Source organism: Trachypithecus francoisi, unplaced genomic scaffold, assembly GCF_009764315.1.
Source record: "Trachypithecus francoisi isolate TF-2019V2 unplaced genomic scaffold, Tfra_2.0 Lachesis_group3, whole genome shotgun sequence".
Taxonomy (NCBI): Eukaryota; Metazoa; Chordata; class Mammalia; order Primates; family Cercopithecidae; genus Trachypithecus; species Trachypithecus francoisi.
In genome coordinates this window covers 155,327,502-155,336,770 of record NW_022681468.1, presented here as the reverse complement: position 1 = coordinate 155,336,770, position 9,269 = coordinate 155,327,502, and the positions used below count along the sequence as shown (strand labels likewise).

Genomic DNA, 9,269 nt, shown 5'->3' with positions numbered 1-9,269 from the left:
AGCCGCCGCATTGTTAGTTTTATTTTATTTTATTTTATTTATTTATTTATTTATTTATTTATTTATTTATTTTTGAGACGGAGTCTGGCTCTGTCTCCCAGGCGGGAGTGCAGGGGCCGGATCTCAGCTCACTGCAAGCTCCGCCTCCCGGGTTTACGCCATTCTCCTGCCTCAGCCTCCCGAGTAGCTGGGACTACAGGCGCCCGCCACCGCGCCCGGCTAGTTTTTTGTATTTTTTAGTAGAGACGGGGTTTCACCATGTTAGCCAGGATGGTCTCGATCTCCTGACCTCGTGATCCGCCCTTCTCAGCCTCCCAAAGTGCTGGGGATTACAGGCTTGAGCCACCGCGCCCGGCCGCATTGTTAGTTTTAACTAAGATTTATGTATGTTCCATGAATGATGTTTCAAAGCAGGAGAGAAAAAGAGGATCAGGCATCGCTATGAAATCAGTTCTTGGTAAATTGTGTAAAAGTGCAAACCATAAGCTGTCAAGAGGACTGGACTGGGGTAGCTTTTGGGGAATGATTCAGGTTTCTGTGGTGACTATTTTGTTCTCCCTGGAAGTTCAGTTGGTGGTTTTCTGGGTCTGATAAAAATTTCACCACCTGGTGAAGATAAGCACTAGCTGTCTACCAGCTTTCTGGATATGGTTTCCTGGCTGTGAGAAGAAACTAAAATTACCGGCTTTCTGAATTGCTGGCCTTCTGGTTGTTCTCCAAATCTACTTTGCTCATTTCTGAGTCTGAGTGCTAGTTAGCTTGAACTAGTTAGTTCGTTCTTTTCTGAGTGTAGAGAAGTCAATTTTAGTGTAAACACAGTGGATAAGACCATGGACTTGGCAGTGGGATGGCCTGGATTAACTCCCTGGTCTGCCATTTACTGGCCCATGTCTCAGCTTCCCCATCTGAAAATGGGGATAATATGATTATCTACCCGACAGGGGAGTTAGGAGCAAATAAGTAATAGGTAAAAGTTATTTAGAATAGTACCTGGTACATAGTGAGTTTTTTATTTTAGAGTGTTTGCAATGATGATTGTTGTAGTTGTTATTGTTCTGGTGACCTCATTCCAGTTTTTTTGTCTGGGGAGCTGATCTTGTTCTGATATGGCTCAGATGGAGCTGACCTCACCTGCCTCTGTTCTGTGGGCGGACACATAGCCCAGACCTAGCCAATCAATGAATTCTCTCCTCCCAGCTACAGTGATTGCCTCAGGGATAGGAACATGATATAAAAGGAACATGATACAAATTGGTCCAATCAGGTGATTACAGGAGTGTGCTTAGAACTGTTGAGAAAGAGAGCTTATCTTTTGTTTTGGGGTGGTTAGGGAGTAGGATGTAAGCCAGAAGATGTGAGGGGCTACCGTGTGCAGTCAGGTTGACACTGAAACCAGTGTAGAGGAAAGCAGAGCCAGGTGATGAAGGGAGAAAGAGGAATCAACTGAAATTGTAGGACCCCATGGCTCTAGCCATGCCTGAAGCTCTAGGACGACTCTTTCTGCACAAGTCCGTTTGTGTTGGGTTTCTCTCCTTGGCTGTTACTAACTCAGGCTCTCCTATGACACAGTCTATCTCCTCGACCCATTCATATGCACCCCATCCTTTGAGGCACCGCACAAAGCTCACCCCTTCTGGAAGTGACGCTTCCTTTTCTAAGTTCCCACAGTACCTACCCTCTGGGCCATCAATCTAGTACTTATTATTCACTTTAGAAAGTATGCCTTTGCCAATGCAGCTATGGCATCTCTTCGGTGCTACAGATCGTCTCTGTGTTTTACTGTTTGGTGATCTCCATAGCCATTTGCACATCTGGCATTTCACAGCAAGCTTGCCAGTATTTATTATTTTAATTCCTTCTATCCACTTATATCCATCAGAAGTGGATTAAATACCTCGGTACACAAATAAATGTAAGCATAGGAGTACATAAAGTCAACTGAAGATGGGCGAACAAAGTTATATTGTTCATGTAGGTGACTTTCAAGGTAAGAGCCCAGCTCCTTGTTACATGTGAGAAGCAGCAGTAGGTTGTGGACTTGTTTATATTTGTCCCATCAGGTTGTAGGTTTCATAAGAGCTAGGACTAGCTCTATTTTTAAAAAACTGTCCTTAGTGCTTGGCTCAGTACGTGGCACATTGTATATGCTCAATAAACACTGGTTGAGTGAATGCTACATGTTGCACTACAGGGAGCTTCCATTAATAACTAACCCTTACCAACAGGTAAAGGAAATGAACTAAGAAAAGAATTGCCAGTTCTGTGAAGCCAACACCTTCTTTCCATTATTCTGAGCTCTTTCTACTATCACCTCATTTCTCCAAATTACAATAAATGAAGGCATTCCCAAGGATGACAGATGAAGTGTAATGACAATAGTATGTTTGGAATTTCCATGTCTGTAAGAAAATTGGTATGAATTCCAGATCCAACAAGGAAAGGCTTATGATCTTCAGAATGAGTGAAGGAATATGAAAGTTGAATCGCAGGTTTATAAAAAGGCACTGTATTGAAATGTTCATTATATATGCAAAAAATTCTGGGTTTGGATCAGTCTTTCTTGGTATCATTACACAGCATCAGTTCTATAGAAGCTTTAGGTACTATAAACTGAGGAAAATACATGCCACTTTTCCTTTAAACTAGTTGATTTTCTCCCATAGAAAGTATGACTATATTAGTTATTCCCTTTCCCAACACAATATTTTTAATTCATCCTTTATTATTAACATGTCAAAATTATCCTAAAAGCTCATTTTATTAGGTCAATAGTCCTGAAAATATTGTTGCTCCTTCACCATAAAATGCAAGCTAAATCAGGCAGCCAAGGCCTTCAATAATTTGACCCCAATCTACCTTTTCATAGCTGAACTTTTCCCCTGTCCCCCATACAAGCCTCTAATCCATTTACCTTTGTCTATTTACTGTCTCTTTCACTTGATTCATACCTTTGTTCTTCTGAATCTTTCTGCCTATTCAAACATGTGTTTTCTTTTAAGTAACATTCTTTAATCACTCCAACTAGAGGTAGGCTGTAGCGTGTATGGCCTGCAGCACTAGTTCCTTGTGTCGTCTCAGCATTTCGTGTGAATGTGTTCTATGTCTTTTACTGTAAACTTTTTAAAGGCAGGGATCACTCCTTAGATTTACCAATATTATTCTTTCTTTCTTTTCTTTTGAGATGGGGTCTCACTCTATTGCCCAGGCTGGAGTGCAGTGGTACAATCATGGCTCACTGCAGCCTCAACCTCCCTGAGCTCAGGTGATCCTCCCAACTCAGCCTCCTGAGTAGCTGGGACTACAGGTGTGTGCCACCATGCCCAGTTAATTTTTCTGTATTTTTGGTAGAGATGGGTTTTCAACATGTGGCCCAGGCTGGTCTCAAACTCCTGGGCTGAAGCACTCCACCTGCCTCAGCTTCCCCAAGTGCTTGGATTACAGGCGTGAGTCACTGTGCCTGGCTCCTCCTTGCATTTTTCTTTACATATAAATATTTCAATGATTATTATGGTAAAAACTCTGGTATTACATAGCTAAGGATTTTCACTGTTCATGTCTGGGGGGGTTTTGTCTTTTCTCAGGCAGTAATGCCAAGTGCAATCAAGTTTTCAAATTTATAAATGTCCTCATGATTAAAGTTAATCAAAGTTGCTTTCCAAATTTTCTGTTTCACAAAGATCTTAATCAACTGAGAGCTTTGCAAATCAATAAGCAAAAGACAAAATACCTAACAGAAAATTGAGAATGGGATTTTTATAACTTAATTGCTACTAAAATATGAAAAGATGCCAATCTTTACTTAAAATTAAGGGTGAGAAAATAAAAAATGGGATTCCATCTTTCCACTTTGAGACTAATGAAAATTTTTAAAATTTAAAATTGCCAGTTAACAGTGTGGGGAAAGGTGTAGGGAACTTGGAACCTATATACACTGTCGGTGGGAGTACAAATTTGGTATAATGACTTTGGAGGGCTATTTAGCGATATACCTGAAAATTTAAAATTCACCTAATCTGGCCAGGTGTGGTGGCGCATGTCTGTAATCCCAGCATTTTGAGAGGCCGAGGTGGGCGGATCACCTGAGATCAGGAGTTCAAGACCATCCTGGCCAACATGGTGAAAATCCATCTCTACTAAAAGATACAAAAATTAGGTAGGCCCGGTGACAGACGCCTGTAATCCCAGCTACTCAGAAGGCTGAGGCAGGGAGAATTGCTTGAACCCAGGAGGTGGAGTTGCAGTGAACCAAGCTTGCACCACTGCACTCCAGCCTGGGCAACAAAGTGAGACTCTATCTCAAAATAAACATAAATAAAAAATAATTCAATAAAATAAAATAAAATAAAATTTACCTAATCTTAGATTGAAGAAGTCTACTTTTGGGAATATATATATGTGTGTGTGTGTGTGTGTGTGTGTGTATGTGTATATATATACAATTATTTAAATGCATAAACATATGTATATGTCAAAAGATGTCCATTGTGGTAGTATATATAATAGCAAAAGACTACCTAATGCTCTTCAGTAGGGGATTAACCCGAGGTTCAGCAGCAGCTGTGGTGGGACCAGGATTTGAATCCAGGCAACCTAACTTCACATTTACAAATGCAACGGTTTACTGCTGTCAACTGAACTAGGGCCATTTTCTTAGAAGCTTAAAATGCTCTATTAAACGTTGTTCTGGGTTTTGGCCAGAAGGAAGAGTAGTTAGAAATATGTCATAAACATTACTAAAGTCATGCAACCAGTCAGAAACAGAGACAAGATTAGAATTCTCATGTTCTTGAGTCTCAATCTAGAAAGCGCCCTGCTATTTCTCATTTCAGTTTTAAGTTGACACATTTAACTTAGTTGCATGTCTGTAAAAAAAAAAAAAAAGGTTCTAATGAATTTTTCAAGGTGTTCTGCTAGCTGCTCTGTTTTGAAGTATATCTGATGCATGCTTTATATATTAGATTAATTAAAAACACGTCCATTACTTCGGGGCCTTTGGTGGATTTTTAAAGGAAGCATATGACATATTCAACCCAGCAGTTAAGATTCTCCACAGGTCTCTGGCGGGCGTCGGCGGGTGGGACACGGCCGAGTATCCGGCCTCCATCTTCGGCACCGAGAAAGACAAAGTCAGCTGTTCATTTTACTTCAAAACTGGAGCATGTCGTCATGGAGACAGGTGCTCTCGGTTGCACAATAAGCCGACGTTTAGCCAGACCATTGGCCTCTTGAACATTTCCCGGAACCCTCAAAACTCTTCCCAGTCGGCCGACGGTTTGCGCTGTGCCGTGAGCGATGCTGAGATGCAGGAACACTGTGATGCATTTTTTGAGGAGATTTTTACAGAAATGGAGGAGAAGTATGGGGAAGCTGAGGAGACGAACGTCTGTGACAAGCTGGGAGGCCACCTGGTGGGGAGCGTGTACGGCAAGTTTCGCCGTGAGGCAGATGCGGAAAAGGCTGTGACTGACGTGAACAACCGTTGGTTTAACGGACAGCCGAGCCACGCCGAGCCGTCACCTGAGACGGACTTCAGAGAAGCCTGCCGCCATGGGAGAATGCTCACGAGGCGGCTTCTGCGGCTTCATGCGTTTGAAGCCCATTTCCAGAGAGCTGCGGCGGGAGCTGTATGGGCGGCGTCGCAAGAAGCATAGATCAAGATCCCGATCCCGGGAGCGTCGTTCTGGGTCTAGAGACCGTGGTCGTGGCGGTGGCGGTGGCGGTGGCCCAGGCGGCGGGAGCGTGACAGGAGACGGTCGAGAGGTCGTGAAGGATCTGGGCGATTCTGAGCCATCCCATTTTTACCTTATGTCTGCTAGAAAGTGTTGTAGTTGATTGACCACAGCAGTTCATAAGGGGATTTTTTTCAACAACAACAACAACAACAACAACAACAACAACAACAACACAAAGATCGGTTTCTGAATAAAATTTGTAGTGATAACAGTAAAAAGACAACAAAAGATTCTCCATAAATATTGCAGGGTGCCTCACTAATCCCGGCACTTTGGGAGGCTGAGGTGGGCGGATCACAAGGTCAGGAGATGGAGACCATCCTGGCTAACACGGTGAAACCCCGTCTCTACTAAAAATAGAAAAAATTAGCTGGGCGTGGTGGCGGCGCCTATAGTCCCAGTTACTCAAGAGGCCGAGGCGGGAGAATCGCTTGAACCTGGGAGGCAGAGGCTGCAGTGAGCCGAGATCGCGCCACTGCACTCCAGCCTGGGCGACAAAGAGAGACTCCGTCTCAAAAAAAAAAAAAAAAAAAAAAATCTCCATAAATAGGGATGGCTGACCTTTTGAAGCCAGATCAAAAAGATGCTCTCAGTGGTGGGAGAGTGGGAGGAGAGTGAGGGATGAGAAACTGCTTAGTACCTACAAGGTACACTATTCGGGTGATGGCTATGCTAACAGCCGAGACCTCACCACTATGCAGTATGTCCATGTAACAAAACTGTCTTTATACCCACTAAATCTAGAATTTAAAAAAAAGCTCTGAGGAGATAAGTAGACTTGACCTCTCTAACTCAAGATGCAGAAACAGAGCTACCACAGTTTTGCTTCCATTCCTTATGGCTCAAAACTTCAAACTTCTTTTGCAAAGGCAAGCAACTGATTCTTCTCCTGCCGGGCTTGAGTTATTAAACTTCCATTACATTTAGACAAAATGCAATTCTCAAAATAGGATGCAAACACAAGCGCCAATGTGCCTAGTAAACCAAAGGAAGAAAGAATGATTGAAAGTACAAAGATCTTTCAAAATCAACATTGGGTACAACAGATTCATGATTCCTTTTAGAAGTTAGCTCTGGAAGGGGCACTAGATGGATAGAACATAAAAGCGTTCATTTCTGTCTCCCTGACTGTTTTATAATTAAGTTTTAGGACTTGCCAAAAATATTCTAGGGTTTGGAAGAGAAAAAGGTAAAAAGGTTGCAAGAGTGCAAGATTTCAAGAGTCATCTTTGAAAGCCAGACTAATATATCAACCTGGATTAGTCTGCCAAAAAAACGAAAATATAAAATCATTATAAATTAGTCACATGTCCATGACTGTAATCTGTTTGCCTGATGCCAGATGTACTTATGATAGGAAAAACAGGTGGCTTAAAAATAGCTTAAAAATAGCTAGAAAATGTTAAGTACTTATATAACACATTTTTTTGTTTTAAGTATCAAATGGGTTGTTATCTTATTAGGGTTTCCAGTAAAAGAAGTGCCTATGATTTAACTTGGACCAATGGTAAGTTTTCCCATTTTAATATTTCAGTGTTCATTTACGGAACTATAATACCATGTAGTACAAATCCGTTATTAAATCAATGCATTCATTATCTGAAATAAAAGTTTTATTCAATCACTGTATTTTGATAGATTAGACTATCGCACACAGGCAGGAGATAATGGATTGAAGACAGTGTCCTTGAAGAGGAGGAGCTCACGCCTCCTTTCTTATACATTCCCAGGAGACAGTCCATTTCTGACACCATCAAGATTTCAGATGGCTGGCAAGGACTATGAGCCAGCCCTATGTGGTATAACAAATCAGCACATGAACGAGCTAACCATGTAACTAGTGAGAGAAAGAAAATGAAATCACTTCTGCTTAAAATCTCTCAATGTCGTCTTTTAACCTATTAAGGTGATCGGCTCAGGTGGCTTTATGGCGACCCAGTCATGCATATGCTAAGGAGTCACTAGAAGCCATCATCAAAGTTAGTAAATCTATTTCTGCTCTCTGCAAGCTTTACTCATGTAGATTGATCTGCCCGTCTCTCTTACTGCCCAACAATTAGGGAAAGAGGGAGGAGAAAGAATACGAGACCTACTAGGCAGATATGCACAAACAACACAGATCCAGAAAAAAGATGCTAATTGGTATTTTTACATTTGTATGCAAGAGGGAAATCAAGGCTCATTTAAAAAAATACTCACTTTCTGGGCCAGGCACGGTGGCTCATGTCTGTAATCCCAGCACTTTGGGAGGCCGAGGCAGGTGGATCAAGAAGTCAGGAGTTCAAGACCAGCCTGGCCAAGATGGGGAAACCCTGTGTCTACTAAAAACACAAAAATTAGCTGGACATGGTGGCAGGCACCTGTAATCCCAGTTACTCGGGAGGATGAGGCAGAGAATTGCTTGAACCCAGGGGGTGGAGGTTGCAGTGAGCAGAGATCATGCCACTGCATTCCAGCCTGGGCAACAGAGCGAGACTCCATGTCAAAAAAAAAAAAAAAAAAAAAAAAACCTCACTTTCCTGTAACTACCTACAACTTTGTGCACTGATTGGGTCTTCTTACATACTTTTGTGTTTTGGATGCTAGAATAGTCATCAGCATAGACTAATTTTGATACTGATGATCTCTAAATTCTTCTGGCAAGAGGGCATGGTTAATAAAAGTTAAAAAAACAAAATTGAGGCCGGGCGCGGTGGCTCAAGCCTGTAATCCCAGCACTTTGGGAGGCCGAGGCGGGCGGATCACGAGGTCAGGAGATCGAGACCATCCTGGCTAACACGGTGAAACCCCGTCTCTACTAAAAAGTACAAAAAACTAGCTGGGTGAGGTGGCGGGCGCATGTAGTCCCAGCTACTCGGGAGGCTGAGGCAGGAGAATGGCGTGAACCCGGGAGGCGGAGCTTGCAGTGAGCTGAGATCCGGCCACTGCACTCCAGCTTGGGCGACAGAGCGAGACTCCGTCTCAAAAAAAAAAAAAAAAAAAACAAAATTGATTCATATCTATGTGTGTATATGTGTATATATACATATATAATGTTTAGAATCAAAAATCAAATATGTATTTGTGTACTCTAAGAGAAAACCTTGTTAGTTAAATATTGATATGAGGGTCTGTCACTTAGTGGCAAAAATTCTTCAAATTTCAAATCTTCAAGATCTCTTCCTCAATTGTGGGTTTCTCGCAATCGTGTGCTGGATGCCTACACTACCACAAAGATCTCTGGGAAATGCTCTTTGGCAGCTGAACTTGGAAATTATGATGAAAAAACACTCACTAGCACAAGTTGTGTAAAAAGATGGTGATGCTACTTTCAGAAAATTTAATAGCTGTTTGCATTTATTTATACACATAAGTGCCATCACCATATTAATATAAACTGTTTCTATTAAAAGTCGAAGGAAGTGAAAAAGAGAAGAGGGAGATTCCTAGAGAAAAAGCACAGAATCAGCAGCCTCTACCTTCCAAAACCATTTCAAAAATCACCCTACCCATCAGGAGGATTTAAAATTTTCCCACTTTATCAAAGGAAGGGAAATA

At 41.9% G+C, this 9,269-nt stretch overlaps 1 pseudogene; it reads left to right on the top strand.

The window, feature by feature from the left end:
- Positions 1 to 5,166: 5,166 nt before the first annotated feature.
- On the top strand, positions 5,167 to 5,885 carry LOC117070911 (annotated as a pseudogene).
- The last annotated feature ends 3,384 nt before the right edge of the window (positions 5,886 to 9,269 follow it).